Consider the following 18,582-nt stretch of genomic DNA (forward strand, 5'->3'; position numbering starts at 1 on the left):
ATTAATTTCATTCGCTAAATATGTGTTCGATCTATCTCGACTGTTAGAATCAAACGAATCGAACTATGTATTTGAACTGTAATTTTTAACATTCGTGTTAATAATTTCGATTCGTTTTCAAATATTTACCTTCACTCTTCACTGCCGTTTATACTACGAGAAAAAGAAACGGAAGAGATTTAAGAAGAGACGAACGAACGGAGTAACATTATAGAGTCCATATACAAATACGCGATTTGTCGAACGTATTTCACTCACGCGCGTGGAATCACTGCGTTTCCCTGTTCTCGATTCAATATTTCCCTCGCCTTCGTGCCGATTTCTCCTCCATACCTGCTCCAACCTTTTCCCTATCCCCTGTGTTTCTTTCGTACTGTCACCCTTTCCTCAGTTTCTCTCTCTCTCTCTCTCTCTCCCTCTCTTCTTTTACACTGCGTAGAACAGGATGCAGACGAGCTGGCCGAAGAATTCGTCGCACGTCGTGCCGCAGACAGGCTGCGAGGCTTTTCAGAAACGCATTTGCACATGACGAGCAGTCGGCGAGGCAACAGAGAGACGACAAGGGAACCGGCCAGGTGGTTTGATAGAGAAAACGAGACGACACGCGAGAGCAAGAACGAGGGCGAACAGATCAACGGTGTCTGTCATCGAACAGACGTCATGGAGATGGCGAAGAGGGTGGAGAACGTTTTCCTTACGCATCGCCGACAACCGAGCACTTTCAATCTGGGATTTTTTTATTGGAGCCTTCGTTCTTGCATAGAAACGAGGACAAATTTTCATACGATATCCCTCCACGTTTGTTTTCGTGTTTGTTAAATAGTAAAACTGTATTGCGTTTTCTTTTTTTTTTTTTTATTAAAATCTCTTAACAAACAATTTTTCATTTTTCATGATATAAAGAAATTGCAGCAGTAAGGAGACAGCATTCTATGTTTAGATTATAATACTTTTAAATTGGACGAGATATTTACAGAAAGAGAAACAAAGTTACTTAATTTTTCTAATTAATTAAAATTCCTAATCGAAATTCCGTTGTCACAATTACAAATCAGTCTTAAAATTCCAAGAAATAGGTAAAACAGAAATAGGACAAAGATTCGCTTGCTATAATATGTTTACTTTTAATTGAACTGAACTCTAACTCTGCTGAACTGTACCAAATCTGTTTCCCTAAATCTGAAAGCGGAGAACATTGTCCTGTCGTTCTGACTATTGCAGAAAATCTGTCACGAAGCAGATTGAATTATACCTTTTGCCGAAAAGTAATACTTTTGTTAACCTTAATTTTTATGAAATTTAGTTTTCTTTGGCGAAGAAGAAAATTAAGAATGGTTGGGGGAAAAAAGAAGCGAATTCATTAGGAATTATCTCGTCTTCGTTCTCTTTTCATTTAATTAGAGCGGTAAAATGGAGGAGATTTTTGATTCTTTTTGGGAGTTGGGAACGAAGCCCGGGTAAATGAGAAACTACGACCAAAAGGGTAATGAGCACGACGAACGTGATAAAGCGTGGCAAATTCGGCGAACATCGAGTGCACACGCGATCTTAAACGACAAATGCAGGAAATTACGGGCAAGCAATGTGTGAACGCTGGGAAAAATAATGAGAACGCAAATACGATGCGTCGAATCGAACTAAATCATTAGAATTGGGAAAACACGGGCCATTGTAAATATTTAATTGGCAATTTATCTACCGGTGTCTCGTTTGTTATTTAGGTAATTACGTACAGACAGTAAACACAGAAAATAGTAATATAAATGGATAAATGGTTTTCAACAAACAACAATATTTAAAATGAATGTCTTCTAGATTCTATTTATTCTTAATTATGTTACACGAATTCTGAAAAGCTAACATCAAAGGACATCGAGTTTGTAGAGAAATAATGTCGAACTAAACGCAATTACGTTATCGAACGAACACAATTATTCGATATCACAAAGAAACTTATATAGAGTGAGATTTCACTCATGGTAGTCTTTGAAGGTTACATTTAACCTAAACTTCGTAGTGAAAGATGTTAAAAACAGACGATTCTCGTTGCAGACCAAGGAAATTACAAAAATCAGTACGACCGTTAAATAAAAAAAGGGGAAAACTCTCGAAAACAATACAAACTACATACAAGAGAGTCCTTATAGTGGAAGCGAAGCAATGTAACTCGTACAAAAATGAAAGAAATACCTGAGAAACAGAAAAAAAAGAATGCAGAAGGCAACCGTTGGAGGAAAGAAGGGAAATTGAACAGAAAATCAAAGGAAACGTAGCAGGGAAACTTCATAAAGCGAACGAGTTTAAAGGGAACGAAACTCGAAAGGATACATTATATGATTGAAAGGAAAAAAAAATAGATAGAAAACAAAGTAAGAACTGCTGGGAAGCAACATGAACAAAAGTAGTCGGATGAACAACCAAGCGGAAAACAATGATCACTCGAAACGGAAGATAAAGGAGCAAGCCAAAGACGTCCGAGAAGATAATCGAAAAGTGAAGGGCTGAAAGGATGGCGACGCTGTGGATTACGAGACAAAGAAAAATGAAGGATTCGCAAGATAGTTCCTGGGAATAATGGTGGAAAATTTTATGGAATCGCTAGGCGTAATTGCAGGCATGCGCAGCTGAAGAAGCTGTGGAATTATTATGATAAAAGGGAGAAAGATGGAGCGAAAGGAAGGAAAGAGCCGAGAGATTAATGCTGTCACGTGAAAAGCTGTCAGAAATCGCGATGGCGGACGTGAATCGAACTTTCCTTGCTCGCTGTTCTCACAGGAACAGTATTATTCTGTGGAGAACGTAATTTTACTGTGAAAATCCTGCGTTTCTTCGTCGCTCTACCGTCTCGTTCTGTCATGAATTAATATGATTCTATGTGGTTCGCCAGTGTTCTTAAAGATTCTTTTCTTTTCTTTGCAGATCCTCGACGAGTATCAAAGAACATTTGTTCAAACTATCGTGGATTAATCAAGAACAGAAATTAAACAGGTAAGTGTGACGTTCATGTTGTGTTTTATTAGATCTAGGATTTGTTTAAGGATATCCAAAAGGAGAATCGTTATTATCGGTTCTTCTTCATATGGTTTATCTATCGATGAAGTACATTGCTTTGTCGATAACAAGTTGAATAGTGATTTTGCTGTTTTACATAATCTTTTACTTAAAAGTGTTGGTTCTTTTGTTTTAAGGATTTTTAAATACGTAAAATAGATGTTGACGCGGGTTATTGTTAAATATACAAAATTCTCTGGAGCCAAAAATTACACGAAACAAAAGAAGAATCAAAGATTGACGTCATTAGGTGCATGCTTGCAACGATTTCAAATATTTCGTTAAAGAGGGAAAGACTATAACACATTTTCTACGTCGAAATATGTTATTCATTTTTCTCGAATACATCAAAAGCCAATAATGCAACAAGCAAATATTTGAAACCCGAATTTAGTGACGTTATAATATAATATATAACAGTAAACAATTTCCTAAGAAATATTCAACAGGTATATCTTTCTACTAGCTGTATCGAAACGAAAAGGGATCTCAAAAATTGAGAAATAAAGTCATATTTTGAAAATTATATTTTAGAAATTAAAACACCTAGGAACAAATGTTTTTCTTGTTACTGTGACTCTTTTATCGTCCATTAAATCCGTTTTCATTTAAAGATCAAATGGCTATGTCTCGTTATTTGTTCGCGAATGATTCTACGAAAATACAGTAAATCCAATTTAATGAAGAGAGTGGCAAAGAGAGAACCGTGAAATCTCGATTCGGTTATTTGTTTGTTCATAAAAGCGCTCGATCTATCGAATCCATTCCCTCCATCGGCTTATTTGTCCCTTGAATCTGGAAGAACGTTGATTTGTTTGCCTCGCGATACCCAAGAGCTTTGGTCCCACGACGAAAAATAAATTTCTCCCATGGTCCGCCGATAATCAGATTAATTAGCTGAGGAACAATTTTGTCCGTTTGTACGACGAGGCTGATCGCATTGTTCTCGAAATCTTCTCGCTTTGGTACTTAAAATTATTACCATTTTATTTATCTTTAATATATCATCAACGAGATCCTACAATATAAATTAGACGTTTGATATCAGTATTATTAATTATTATCTTAATTAAAGGGAATTATTTACATTGAATTTATAAAATATTTGAGAATTAAATGAATTAAAATTCTTTTAAACGTGGTTGTTTTAAGAAATTCTCTGTCGAATGTGAAAAAGGAAATAATCGAGATTTCCATTTCTTTGTTGAAACGGATTAATAACAGAGATAAAATGAAACGTTCTCGGAGCTTATTATACAGTTAAAATGTCCGATGGATTTAAAGAAAATTTATGGAACGTAAAACCAACCCTTCTATATATACGCATAGCCAGGAATGTATAGAAGTAATTTTTGCATTTCTACCAGAATCAAATTAATTTTTTCCCTTTTATTTTCTCCAATTTTCTTAGCTCGCAAACATTTTCCCAAGCTGTGTATGCAATTTATTCGACGAGTACCGAAAATAAGTGAAGTAAAAATTGAAAATAAACGAAATAAGGACGCAAAACGTAGACTGGAAACGAGGGATGGGCAAGCAATCATCTTTAAAGTCTTGCTACTTCGTTTTAGTTTCTTCGGAGCGGTTAAAACCACGATACGATTCCCAAAGGTCTTTACAGCAAAGTTGCAATCCCTTTTTGGACGCGAATTCGGCATGATGTATCGGCAAGACCTCCACAAGGATGTATTATTCATCGACGCAGCCATCTATCTCGTCATTTTATCTTCTTCCGTTTGATCCTTCCTTCTTATTTTTGCGATCGAACATGTTGGAACTTCGATGGCCCTGCTTTGCATTTATGAGTCCCGTTCCTGCCGGAGTTTCAGCGATTGATGCGATTTTAGCGACCTCACGGAGGAACCAGGGGACGATTTTTCCTTGCAAGTTATTCCGATCGTGTGTCTCGTTATTTTAGCCTCACGGATGATTTGATAAATCGAAGAATGTCAGTAAAATTCATATTTGTTAAAATTACTTGTTATTATAATAATTGGAAAATAATTTGAAGGAAGAAAGAGAGAGAGAGAGGTGGGGAGGGATCAGATTTGGTTGTCGTTTTTTTTTCAAGAGAATTAAGATTGGGGAACTTACTAAACTGCAAATTTTGATTTCCTAATTTTTTTGGATTCCTGCTCGAGATATAGATGACGTTTTAACCATTTCAATTTTCCACCGATATAATAATTTTAATTCTCGAATAGTCATGCCAGGTTATTTGTTATTATAATTCGATATGCGCTCGTATGAACGTACTGGCAGTTTCAATTTTCCCCCACCCTTGGAATTTTTATTTTAAATTTTTTCATGCTTTGCATAAATCTGTTTCGTTTAAAATACAGGATACATACGTATCACGACCTTCCAATTTTTAATTTTTTTAGCACCTAACCCTAACCTACCGCAACCTAATGAAACCTAATTTTTGCCTACCTACTTACAGAAAAACGATTCATTATACAAGATACACGATAATTATACTCTCAAATAACAATAATTACTTCATATTCCATCGAAACTATCCTAATTTTTATCTTGTGCGTGAATTTTTCGTATTGTCCCTCTCACCTCCAAACTGTTCTCTTTTAATCGACTAATATTCTAACCACAAAACGACCATGAATATCCATCGTTCCGTAGAGCACAGATTGCGAATATTTTAATAAGAACTTCGAGGGTTGGAGAACGAAAAGGCCGCGTTATTAGAAAAAGAAATCGAGAAAGAAGAAGGAAAAGAGAGACTATGTGGCGAAAGATTATTTTGGATATTCTGTCGTGGCTTTATAAGCCGCTGCTGTGGGATAAGGGCGAAAGAGGCTGATATTAAAGCTTCCTATTCCGCGGATCTTCCTCGTGCAACATTAACCCTAGGAATACCCTCTCTGTGTAGGAATGTTCTTAGCCTAGCTTATTAAATTTCCCCGAGTTTTATATACTGACGTCCGCTTCATTGCTGTTGTAATATCTCGGGTTTCCTTGATTCTTCCCTCGGAATCCATCCGGCCTTTGTAAATCTCGTGATAGATAATGGTAAAATAATAGATGATATAATTCCGAATTATATTTAATTCTTCAATTCTGCAAGTGTAATATAATAGTTTAGAAAATTGAAAAGTTAACATTCTGTCTTAATTATATTTACATTTGCAAACGATTCCTTTTTTCTTCAAAAAAAAAAAAAAAAAAAAGAAAAAAGAAAGAAGAAAATACATGAACATCGTTTCTTTCGAAGAAGAAGAACCCTCTTCCGCGACCCTCTTGTACGCATCGACAATTTCACCCTAAGGCAGGACCTTAAACTCCTCTTCTCTCTTTTTATCCATAGAAATCCTCCTTACGTTCTCCCCGTTTTCGTCGAAAATTGCCTCGCTCTCGTGACTTCTCACACAGCTTCTCCATCGAAATCGCAACATCCTGCAGCGAACTGTACGAACGAAGCGAACCAAATTAGATCTAAAGAACGAATGAAAAAAGAAACAAAAGGCAAAGGAAAAATTACCGACACACCGTGCGCTATGCAATTTTGATCTTATTATTCGGTAATATCATCAGTCTGTAAGATATGTAAATATAAACAAGAATTCTTCTGAAACTCGATGGAGGATCGATAAAAATCGTTTGTAGATCAAAGCACAATTGCTTGAAAATTAACTCGCTCAATCGTTATACGTTCTTGTTTGTTAATACTTGTCAAATATGTACCATCTTAGTTTCCAATTTAAAAATGTCTTTCTCTCCTCGAAGAGCAATTTTAAAGAAACAGTTCGGACAAGCCCGCAATTTTGATCGTTCGTGATTGGCGATCGCCAATCGATGGTTGACGACCAGATTTCTGATTACATATGTTCCGCGAAAATGTTAAAAGTTGCACATAATCTCTGCTTTCTTTACTTAATCAACAAAATATCTAACGAAACCGAAGGAAGGATAAATCATTTTTACACGACACTCACGAAAAAATGAGGAGATTGTTCCCAGCACCGGTATCATTTACTCAAACGTCACTATGTATGTGGTCAGACAAAGAAATAAATGTTCAAGATATTTTCACTCGCCTCAGATCCCCTGATATCGAGTTTCAGGAAAACTGCACATTATGTGTATCTTTTTATCTTTGTCCCGAATCCACGTTCAAACGCCGCACTCTGGAACGTGAGAACGTGGCCTACAAACGTGCGAACGTTGCCTGGGAACGTACGAACGTGGCAAACGTAGCCTGTGAATTTTGATTTTCGTCCCGAATCGTTGTTCGAATTCCGTACTTCGCGTCGGCTCAAATTCTGCCACACGGGAGAAACAGCAAGCGCATAAAGCCAAACCGAAAAACCAGGAACAGTCGTGGAAAAACCGTAAGTCTCCGAGGAGGTTGCAATGGATTTGATGTAAAGAAAAGAAGGAGAACAAGAGAGAGACAAACAGACAGACCGATAGAGAGAAAATGTTTAAAAATCTCGAAGACGCATGGTTGTTTTCGCGAACGACCAACGTGGACACAAAAGCCATGGTTCTCGCGCAGCTTCCGCTTCCTTCTTTCCACTTATTTTCACCCCTTCATCTCTCGCTTCTTCTACCTTTCGCCTCGCCAAGGGGAAGAAGGAACGCCAGCCTGATAAAAGCGAGCGTCGACACGGGGGAAAACGCGATATGAATTATTATCGAGCGTTTGTGCATGCAGCGGCGAAAGGTTGCCGACTCACCCCTGTTTGTGAAGTATAATTTCGAAGGTTCGCTGACAGGTGGATCGCTGGATTTTTTGCGAGACGCTGGCTGTTTTGCGAGCTCGAGGATCGACTTCGCGAGGAGACTGTTCAACTTTCGAGTATAGTCGATAGGGGGCGAGGGTTGAAAAGTTGATGCTTGAGAGAGAGAGAGAGAGATGGAGGGAGATGTTTGCTCGAGAAGTTTTGGTTTCGATTGTTTTTTGAGGATGTGGCTTTAGGATGAAGTGATTTTTTGTCCTTTGTAGTTTTCCTCCTTCCAAGGGCAGAAACGTTCGTATAATGCTGTTTGTATTTGTCGTATATACAGTGGTAATTGAATAAGATTTTGAATTTGCTTTTGTCCAATTTCGTCAATCGTCGTTTGTCTTACGTGACTCGTAGAGACGGAGAAAGGAGAAGGCCAAAGAGGAAAAAGGGAAAGACGTCTGTGTATAAATTGTAATTACTGATGAAAATAAGATTTCGAATTTGCGCGGGATATTTTCACTCGAAATTCTATCGGAACTCGCACAAGTTACAGAAATGAAGAAGGTAAATGGAAGATAATAAAACACTGGAAGGTCTGTGCATAAATTACGGTTACTACTGATTGAAATTAGATCTTAGATTCTACTCGCTAGACTTGGATTTAAAACCCTATCAAACTTTTTATGATTCATGAAGAAACGTTAGACTAACAGTTATTTCAGCAGTTCTTTCCTATTATTCTGTACACTCGACATTTACATTCAATGTGCGAGGAACTGAATATTAAAGAAATTCACGCGAGCTTTGAAGAGGAAGGCTGGTCATACTTGCAACTGAACGTGTGTGATAACCGACTGTAGCTATAACTGATACGTTTGACAGACCGATGCCTAATTACCTCAATGCTCGCAGTCCAATTACAAACAGACTACCGGTGGATGCCTGATTGCTTCCGGAGTACTTGATGCTTCACTGTTGTCTGACTGCTAACTGGTTGCAAATTTGATCGTTCTAAAGGATTTCAAATGATCATTGATCCACCAACGAATCCTCATAACGTTCTTTCGTTTCCTATGTTTTGGTTGAACGAATAATCTCGTATCCCTAATTTCTGTTTCTATACTACAATGTAAATAATATCCGGGTATCGTTATTTATTTAAATTTTACAATGGCAATGAAGAAAAAATCTGTAAAAGTATCTCAAAATAATTTCCAATATTATCTGTCTCGCTTAATGCTTACAAATACATTTGAAAGAAATATAATTGAAATATAAAAATAATCTTTTTCTGGCCTTAAGATGGATTCAATCCCCGAAGAGATTGTGAAGTTTTCATGCGAGTTTTAGTTCAACCTAGACGTTTATACGAATTCAGACAGTCTGTGACTCAGCTGAAAAGTTCAGACTGAAGATGAGACGTGCGTGGCACTGAACGTGTTAATTCATATCGAACCGTCTGCTACAAATTTAACTTGTCCACGAAAGTTTCGCGAAACGATCGTACGCGCGCTACAATGCCCGCAAATTCGACTTATCCACAGCTCACGCTTCCGGTAAACGACCTATGCGCCCATCCACGCGTATTTGTTCTGCCGAAACAACAAATTTCACTCGTCTCCCGGAAACGCGTGAAAAAAATAAAGCAAAACAAGCGTAACAAAATTGAAACAACAATAAAAAAAGGATACATAGAAAAATAGAGGATTGGAAAACGAACTGCCGTGCAGATTACAACATAGTAGGTCTGTTAAAAAGCAACGAATTGCTGGCACGTGAAAACACAAATACGAACCCTCACGGAGTCGAACAAAATTAACAAAATAAAAAAGGGACAACATGAAACGTTTGGATGTTTTCGCATTCACTCGTGAAAAAAAAGAGATGAAAAGCAAGTGAATGAATAAAGGACACTGGGAAACTAAAAAAAAATTTTTTTAAATAAACAGAGAGAGAGAGAGAGAGAGGATAGATAAACGCTTGAACATTTTCGCGTTAAATCGTGAGAAAAAAAAAGGCTAGTCGAACAGCGAAAAGATAAGGAAACACGAAGTCAAACAAAAGTTAGAGAAATAAAAGGGGAAGGATGAAACACGTTTGTAAAATTTTCGCGCTGATTTAACGCGCTTGTAGCCAGAAAGAAAAAAAGGAAAAGAAAGGAAAGGAAACCGAAGGAAAATAAGAAAAATAAGAAATACGAGGTCAGAAGTTACAATAGACGCGCGTGGCCGAGTGTGAATATCATCCAATAGAAACTGGTCGATTACAAATGGAAAACGACGCGTTACAAATCGCGAAATTAGCATTTCCCCTGGCGCGGTCGTTTCCGATTTTCACGCTGGCGTCCCGAAACGACAATCGGCCGTCGGTTTTGCAATTTCAGCGTGGCTGCAGACTCCGTTTGCGGTAATCCGCAATGGCAGTCCCCGTGATATCGCAATTATGACGCTTCTGAATAAATTAGTCGGCCGTCACGCACGGCTGTACACCGCGTTTAACTCGATACCCGTGGTCCACGTGTCACGCATCCGATACTACGTTAACTCACTTCCGTTTCACGTCCTATGAGAGCTCATCAATTTTTGACACGGTCGAAGAATCGTTCGATGGCTCTGGTGTACGCGGCTCCCTCACAAAGAAGAGTTTTCGTTGTGTGGGTAGAATTGTCCAAGTTTTGATGAAGTATCTGTATGAAATCTGTTGAACTGTCGAGGTCATTTGCCCCATCAGTACTGGCGTAAGATGTGTACTTACACTTTTAAAAGTTTTATTTCTATTTCTTTTCTCCATTTAAAAAAGATATTTTTCTTATTCTTCGAAGCACCATAAATATAAATTTCAAATTATGATTTGAATTAAGTGGAATTTTAATGTTCTATAGGACTCAGCAGACTATAGGAGCTCGTAAATTTTTGACACGGTAAAAGAATCGTTCGAATTTTTGTGCAAAATTTTGCAGCCTAACGTTGAGGATAAGATTATTTCGAATAACGTAACAAGGTGACGAATAAATTCGACTTATTTATTATTCATGAATAACAACTTCGACGAATAATGGATTAGTTTATTCGTTGGCAAATACTTTGGTAAATAATTTGGTAAATAATTTTCTACCAACGCTGGTGTGTAACATTCAAGTCGCAGTATACAGGGTTGAAATATTAAATGCAGACTTTTCTACGGTCTCCTCGTTAATTGAATATGTAACGAATCGAACTGAATAATCCAATTGGTTGTTTTTTCGTGAACAAATTCGATTTATTTATTAATTAGAATATGTAACCTTTTTAACGAAATCGACTACACTTTTGTTTTCTTTTTTTCTTTCAAATGTCACATTAAAAATCTAACTGGAGCGATATAGATCATCCGTAATATCGTACAAGAAAAAACTTTCAACGAGAATTGAAGAGGATATCGATGTTTCCGCACTGGCTTTTAACAAATAAAATAAAATTTTATTTCGTTGTCCACTAAAAAATATGATTACAATTCTTCTCAATTTCTGTTTTTACCATTGGAAAAAATTGTAATCGCTAGTCTTTCCTATAAATAAAACTACATAAATTTAATTATAGAAAGTTAAAAGTGAATAAAGGTCACGATATATGTCATGTAGAAAGTTCTAAATTTCCCGGAGAATTTATAGTCGATAAACCTGACACGGAAATAAATCGAACGTCAAACGTTGAGAAAAAGGACGTCAACTCTAATTCCGTTTCCATTAGTCTAAATCTAAAAGTGCGCCATATTCGAGCTCAATCCCTTCTGTTTCAGGCCCTGTCGATATTTTAAATCCACTATTAACTGACACTTTCAACTATACAGAGCGTCCTATTTTAATACAGCGATGTACAGATAATTTGGATCGGAACAATTTAAAAAGTAGAGCAAGTAAAATTGACTGAAAGAAAATAGTTTTCAAAGGTCATTAGATCCAGGAAAGTGTCACAGATATTGGCAGAGATGTTAATTCACCTTATGCTTATTCAGTACACGAAGAGTTTTAACTCTTTCGAGAAGGGCTTTCTTCGCAATAAACACAATAATGTAATAATGCAAACTATGATACACTTAAGCTGGGAAAGTGTCGATTAATCATATTATTTTGACTGAGATGGATGGATTTTATAATTAGTGTTAAAAGCACATATAAGATCGCTCACCACTTTCTTCAACTACGTACGTATATTTGGTTCTATAAAATGATAAATGTCGGTGGATCAAAAAATTTCTAACGCTCAGTCAAATAATACTGATCAAATTTGTGGCAAAGCATTTTTCCAATAGTATTATCACTGTCTTATAATCGCATAATCTACGTTTTTTTACCTGCGTTATATTAAAATGAGTATATATGTAGGATTTATTTATTTATTTAGAAATTAGAGTTCCCAATGATTTCTATCCTATATGCTAATTTTATTGATCGATAGATCTATTTAGAATGGATTAAACAGGAAACGATGGTTATTTAACGTAAACTAAATACAGTAATGTGCTATAACTAAGACAACTAAATAGTTAATTTACAACTCTCGCCACCAATGCTCTCTTTCGCCATTCTTCTCGACAACGTTGACAACACTGACTTATCAACTCACGACTGCCTGTTAATTCATCTTTCTCCCTTAAGCATCCCTTTCTCCTTTTTCATAGCCCCACCACGTATGTGTTCCGCAACCGCCCACGGCCATGGTCACGTAGATCTTTTTTTCTGCGTAACTATTCGATTGAAGGATCAATGACATATTGATGGGCCGTTCGGTCCATTGAAGTTCCCAGACCCTTTTGGTCTATGGGCACTTAGGCTTTTTCGCAATATTGTTTATGGTTCACCCGATATTTCTTAGGCCATTTGTCCACGATACTACGTATTGGTCGTCCGAAAAGTTTCTTTCGTTTCATAAGGAAATAATGGATGCACAACATTTTCTGTTTTATATTATTTTATCGAATTACGTATGCTCCATTTTGTTCTATCAAAATAAAGATCATAACGTTCGACAGATTAAGTTTCATGTTTGTACAAAGATGTGTTGTTGTAAAAGAAAGACACATTTTGAACAACCTACATATGAACTGATTGTATTAAAACTTTTGAGCTGTCACAGCTTTGAGTCAGAATGATAAAGCGTGAACGAAAAGCGTTTATTTGGAGATTTGAAATAGAGCAGCGTGAAAATAAAGTTCTCGAAACGCATTCCATTCCAAGTGTAGATACGATCCTGTGTATATTATTTGATAAATTGAAGAAACTTCATATCCTATATAACTTATCGATACGTTCACGGTATTACCAGTATATCGAATTATCTATAACGTGTCGGTATTACCGATAACATGATCGATAGCGGTAGCTTTAATTTTATAAACAGAACCAGATTAAAATATCATATAATCAAGGAACGTACACTGAGAAATAATCCGAAGATAAAAATGCATCGTACGTACGTAAAATAAATTTTCACATAGAATGAAACTGTAAACTAAATTTTCAAAAATAACGAAACTGTGAAATAACAAATTTCCAATATCCTGTATCGTTTCTCCTTGAGACAATTCCTTGCTTCGAATTCATGAAAGTAAAAAGAAATACGTAGCACAGTTCCACTTAAAAGAGAAGCGAAATTGCAATTTGCAAGTGCATAGCACACTCTGCACCCTTTTTCCGAACACACGAACAAAGATTCCAGTTGTGCGTGATAGCAGAGGTTCGCGAGCACGCTATTCTGTCGCGACGTAAAGCAAAGAGGAAAGAAACAACATAGAAAGAGCGTGAAGCCTTGGTGAATATCAATTTAAAACCACTTTTCGGCACATCCCTTGAATTGCTTACGTGTATGACGGTTGTTTGTAATCCAGCAGCCGTTCGAGGCCACGTTGTTGCTTTATCATTTCCTTCCTGCGTGCATCGCTGCACCAGCGCCGTTGCTCCCCCTTGTCGTCGTCCAATTTGTCTCTGTGCACTTCTGGTATTATGCGTGATGCATAATACACTGGTACGCAACGAACCTATGCGCGCACGCGCCTAATCCAGTTCGTTGAAGATGCACCGGGGGTGGCACGTGTTTGTCACCGATGTCAGTATAAAGGCCTCTCGTTCAAATCGCTACGGTTTTGGAGTAATCGTGCTGTACGATTTGGCAAATTTGTTTATCTTTAGTTTTGATACTAGTATTATGTAAATAAGTAAAAGCGAAATATATGAAAAAATATTCTGTAACATTTGTTCATGCCATTTACGAAGGAATAATAATTCGCATTTGGCAGGTGTTTCTTTTTATTTTTATTTTTAATACTGAAATCATCTATGACTAAAGTATAAAACTACCAAAGAAGTCAAAATGAAAGATACGATATACGAGGAAGAAGACGAACATTTATACGTAGAATTTATAAAATATTAGTGAAATACTAAAGAATTCATCGTGGTATGACAGTAAAATTTCTCTGAGAAATTATGAATTGGTCATTATAACCATTCTCAGAGTTCTCGATGGAGCAGACAGATCGTGCGAATTAACTGTTGGTAATTCAACGTGGTAGTAGTAATAATACTAAAAACCTGCATTTGATTATGGATCGATCCTGATTCTGCAGAATTAATTAATATTTGCACTTGTTATTAGATATACTTGACCTAATTAAATCTCTATTCCCCAATTTCAGTGTTTGCCAACCTGTTTTGCGCTGCTATTCCCTTTTAACCTACGACCTTCGCCCTATATGCATAAGAAACATTCTTTTTAGAAACGACGACTTTTTAGAAAACGTTGCACGATCTCCAGGCAGAAAACTCGACCTCTGACTCCTCTCTCTTCTTTCTTTCCTCGTTCGTCCTCTCTTTATTTCCTTCTTTCGCCATCGCTTTTCTTCCATTTGCTACTATAACATTATACAACAAAGTTTTTCCTGGTTTTAACTCCAACAAATAACACGATACAAATTTTTCTCTAGTAACAGAGAATCACTTTCCAAGAGAGCAACAGCATCGTACCCAGTCGTTTGTTACTTTTGCCCGGGTAATTGTGCGCCAAAGTGACATCGGCATGGTCTAGATTCCAACACCGACGAACAAAGGGCTGTCACGAAAATATGACGCTCGTGGGGGTGCGTTATTATTCGGAAAATTATTAATGCTGACCTCTTCTCCCTATCTCTATTCCTCTCTATCTCTATTCCTCTCTCTCTCTCTCTCTCTCTCTCTCTCTCTCTCTCTCTCTCTCTCTCTCGCTTACTCTCTCTTCCATTCTGTTTCCCAGCGCTAGCTGGGGTTGTTATTACCGGAACAATTACTTGCTACGCGGCTTGTTTAATGTAATAAGCCGCGATACGCCCTGGAACGTATATACAGTTCGGTAATTGCGAACCGGAGCCGATATCCGAGATATCGAATCTTTCCACAGCTTCCGCCGGAACAACTGACAACAATTTTCCAACGCCAAATGTTGCGAATTTGTTAATTACTTCGCGCGAGAAGCTTCATCTTCCATTAGATTAGTTCCTCGAGAACTTTGATAAAAAGTCGTTTAAAATACAGTGCGTACGCTTCGGAATATTTGACCGATGAAAAGGCTGCGGATATTTATGCAAATTCGTAGTACCGAAGTACTGTCACTGACACAGAAATGCGCACAGTGTGCGTGGTTGCTGTATATACGTTTTCCTAAGTTTTAAATAACAATAATTCCTGTAAGAACCATATATGAGTTATCGTTTCACTGTCAATGGATTTAACAGATTTTTTAGCACGAAACAGTATACGATCGTTTGGATGTTTGATATATATTGCGTAAAACGTTTTGATGTTGTTTCAATAATGAGTAACTTTTAAGAAGTGATTAATCCAATATATCAATAAAATCAACAGAAAATATTCTGCCGATAACGAAAAAATATATTATTGACTACAGATGACACTGGTGTATGCCCTATATATGGGGTACCGAACCCAGGATTCGTCGCGTGATCGCCGCCTATTAGCGGCACTCGAAGCGAAAGGTTTAAATAGCCAAGTAAACAAACGTGACTGGTTTTTCTTTTTTAAACCATTGAAGCATCTCCCTACGTATGTCTTAATCGTACAGATAATGATTTTTATAAATATAATCACACAATTTACACTTACATATCCAGTTACGAAGTCGAAAAGAGGCATAGAGTTAAATCAAAATATACACGTTGAAATTATACTTAACAAGATTACACGTCATATCGCAACGTTCAAAAGGGAAACTTTATGAAACTCCAAGTTTCTATAACCCGACTAGAATATCAATTAAAACTACCACTAGGGTACCTTCTTCTCAACTCTATCCATTAATTCCACCCATTCCATAAATATCCTCGAAATGAATGAAAAGATAGGAAGCTCCGAAAGAAGCTCCAAAACTACCCCTTCCTTATTCGAATTTCATCCGATAAGACCGCGGCGCAGCGTAAACCACGGGCTCGTTAACCAGTCTACGGAGTTATCACAATTTTCTAACACCTGCCTGCCTCCCTACAAATAGGGTTGATTTACAATCGCGAGAATCGATCGCGAAAACACGGGGAATAGCAGACGTAGACAGATAGATAGATAGATAGAGGAAGAGAGAGAACGAAAGCCGCTAGGCGGTTCGAGTTCTCGCGAATAGGATCGTAAATTGCAGCCCGGTCTGGGATTCAAGCGTCGGAATCAGCGGATAAATTCCCGCAGGCCTGGCCCACGTTATTTATTCATTTATTTGCTTATTTATTTACTTGTACCGGCCAGTTATACTGAAGCCGGAATTACGAGCTGCACGCAGTTGTGGATACGCGGCACTGCCAGCAATCTAAAATTCATTTTCGGGATGAATCCGGAATGAACGCCACGCGATACGCCGAAGTTCCATCGTTCTCCGATCCTCGTGGATCCTCCACGGACGGGACCCCGTTGTCTCAAATGCTGCACGCGACTTCCCCTCGAATCGAGGGCCATTTCCCCTTTTATTCTTTCTCTCGTTTCCCTTTATTCGAATATGCACAGTTGCACACGCCACACCAGGGGGAAAAAGTTTCCTGTTTTTCTTGCTTCTTTTCTTCCCCATATCGCAATCTCGAATAACTACCCGAGCCAGACATTGATTTATTTTACCGAATTTGCTGGACTTTTGTATTCCTTCCAGGAATTCGGAACGAAAGACGAAGGGGGTTGTTTGTCGCTGCTACTTTGCATTCTTCATCCACGATCGTGTCATTTTGCCGGCGAATTCGTAAGCAGGATATTGCGGTGGCTTTCGGTATTCATTTCCTTCTTTATTTTTATATTCTCTAGTTTATTTTTCTCTTGTTTGGCATTCTTCTGTGAATTTTCTTTTATTCGGAATTTTAGCGTCACTCTCCTACATTTTTCTCCAATCTTAACGACTACCGTGCAGCTACAAGGAAAGGGAAGCTTTCGTTTCTCGTCGATACGATTTTTATTTTCTCCGTGAACTTTTCTGCAATTTTACGCTTTTGTTCTCTTTTATATATTTCCTCGTCGCTGTCGAAAATTTTATATCTTTCGCTGCTTTTGCTTGCCAAGTTCCAAAGCGAGAGTATTCAAAATTCTACACATTTTCATTTCATTCATTCTCCTCTTTTCGTTTGTTTTCCAATCATAGGGTTATCGTTTCTTAGTTCGACAAAAATCACCAGTCGCAGCCGGGCAAAGTTCATTTGTAGCAAATCCCAAGCGTTTCCTCCGACAGAAAACATTTTCCGCAGCAGGGGATTCGAACTCTGGCCCTTTTCGCGGAAGTCGAGAGTTCTACACTCTCGAACAAGACTCCTCCTACGTTCTCTTCTTTTCGGTTCGGGATATGTTCCTTTTACACAAATTCGTAGGACTACGAAATACCTTTTCATGATCGTACTCCCGGTATGTGTGTATAGCACTACACGACATGAATATCTCCAAACGCGAGGCAAGAACGTGTACAGCTATCATTTTCGTTGGTAAAGGGGAAATTACAAGGGTCGAGTTCTAAGCAAATATCTTCCTGCACCGAGAAATCTTTTTCAATTTTTCACGGTAAGTGGGGGTCCTTTTTAGTATAACTTTCTGAAAGGTATAATATATGTACAGCGTCGTTACTCGGATTTATTTATGAGACATCTTCGCGTAATATGGACTATTTTGCGAGACCTTCTGGCATTCCAGGTTTATAAGGAATATCAGGTATATTTCTGAAGTAAAAGCAAAGTGTAAGATCACAAGAGAAAACGTGACAGGTACATCTCTGTCGATTTTCATATTTTAATGTCGCTTTATGAAACGCACAGGGATATTTTGATATAAAGCAAAGATGAGAAGAAATCGTTAGGTTCAGAAATACGGTTGCAAAATTAGAAAATGTAGAAATTAGTAGTATAACTGCTAAGACAAAGAACAATTGAATATCCTTTAGTATTTTTAATGCGATGACGAGTAATATATTGAAAATTATGAAGAGGATGGAGAAACAGACGTTTGGCGCCAAAATAAAATAAAATTACGCTTTTGGTAATAAGCAGTTTATAGACAGTGTATACCAAAAATAATAGTTGGATTAAAACTGTTATCATATAGAGGATGGAGAACATAGTAAAGCAGCATTTTAATTAATAAAATAATTTCTGAAATATTAAAGTATAATATAAAATAATAGAATAGTGGAATAGAATTCGATGATCGTCATAACGATATTTTTTATTATAAGAACACGTCAAAGTATTATACTTGAAATATTCTATGAACTTTCTATTCTTACGATCAGATCTTTAACAATATAGAAATATCTCTGTACTTCGTACCTCTGACAATTATAAGAAAAGAGAAGAGCAGAAACTT

At 37.3% G+C, this 18,582-nt stretch overlaps 1 protein-coding gene across 2 annotated transcripts in view; it reads left to right on the forward strand.

Annotated features, from left to right (window-relative positions):
- Nucleotides 1-18,582, forward strand: part of LOC117208713 (prolyl 4-hydroxylase subunit alpha-1) — a 225,314-nt gene that overhangs the window by 126,356 nt on the left and 80,376 nt on the right. For both annotated transcript variants that reach the window (XM_033450001.1, XM_033450002.1), the window contains one exon: nt 2,920-2,988. The gene's annotated coding sequence lies outside the window, so the exon portion shown is untranslated. The remainder of the gene's footprint in view (nt 1-2,919; nt 2,989-18,582) is intronic.

The sequence above is a fragment of the Bombus bifarius genome, unplaced genomic scaffold, assembly GCF_011952205.1.
Source record: "Bombus bifarius isolate JDL3187 unplaced genomic scaffold, Bbif_JDL3187 scf7180000008161, whole genome shotgun sequence".
Lineage (NCBI taxonomy): Eukaryota > Metazoa > Arthropoda > Insecta > Hymenoptera > Apidae > Bombus > Bombus bifarius.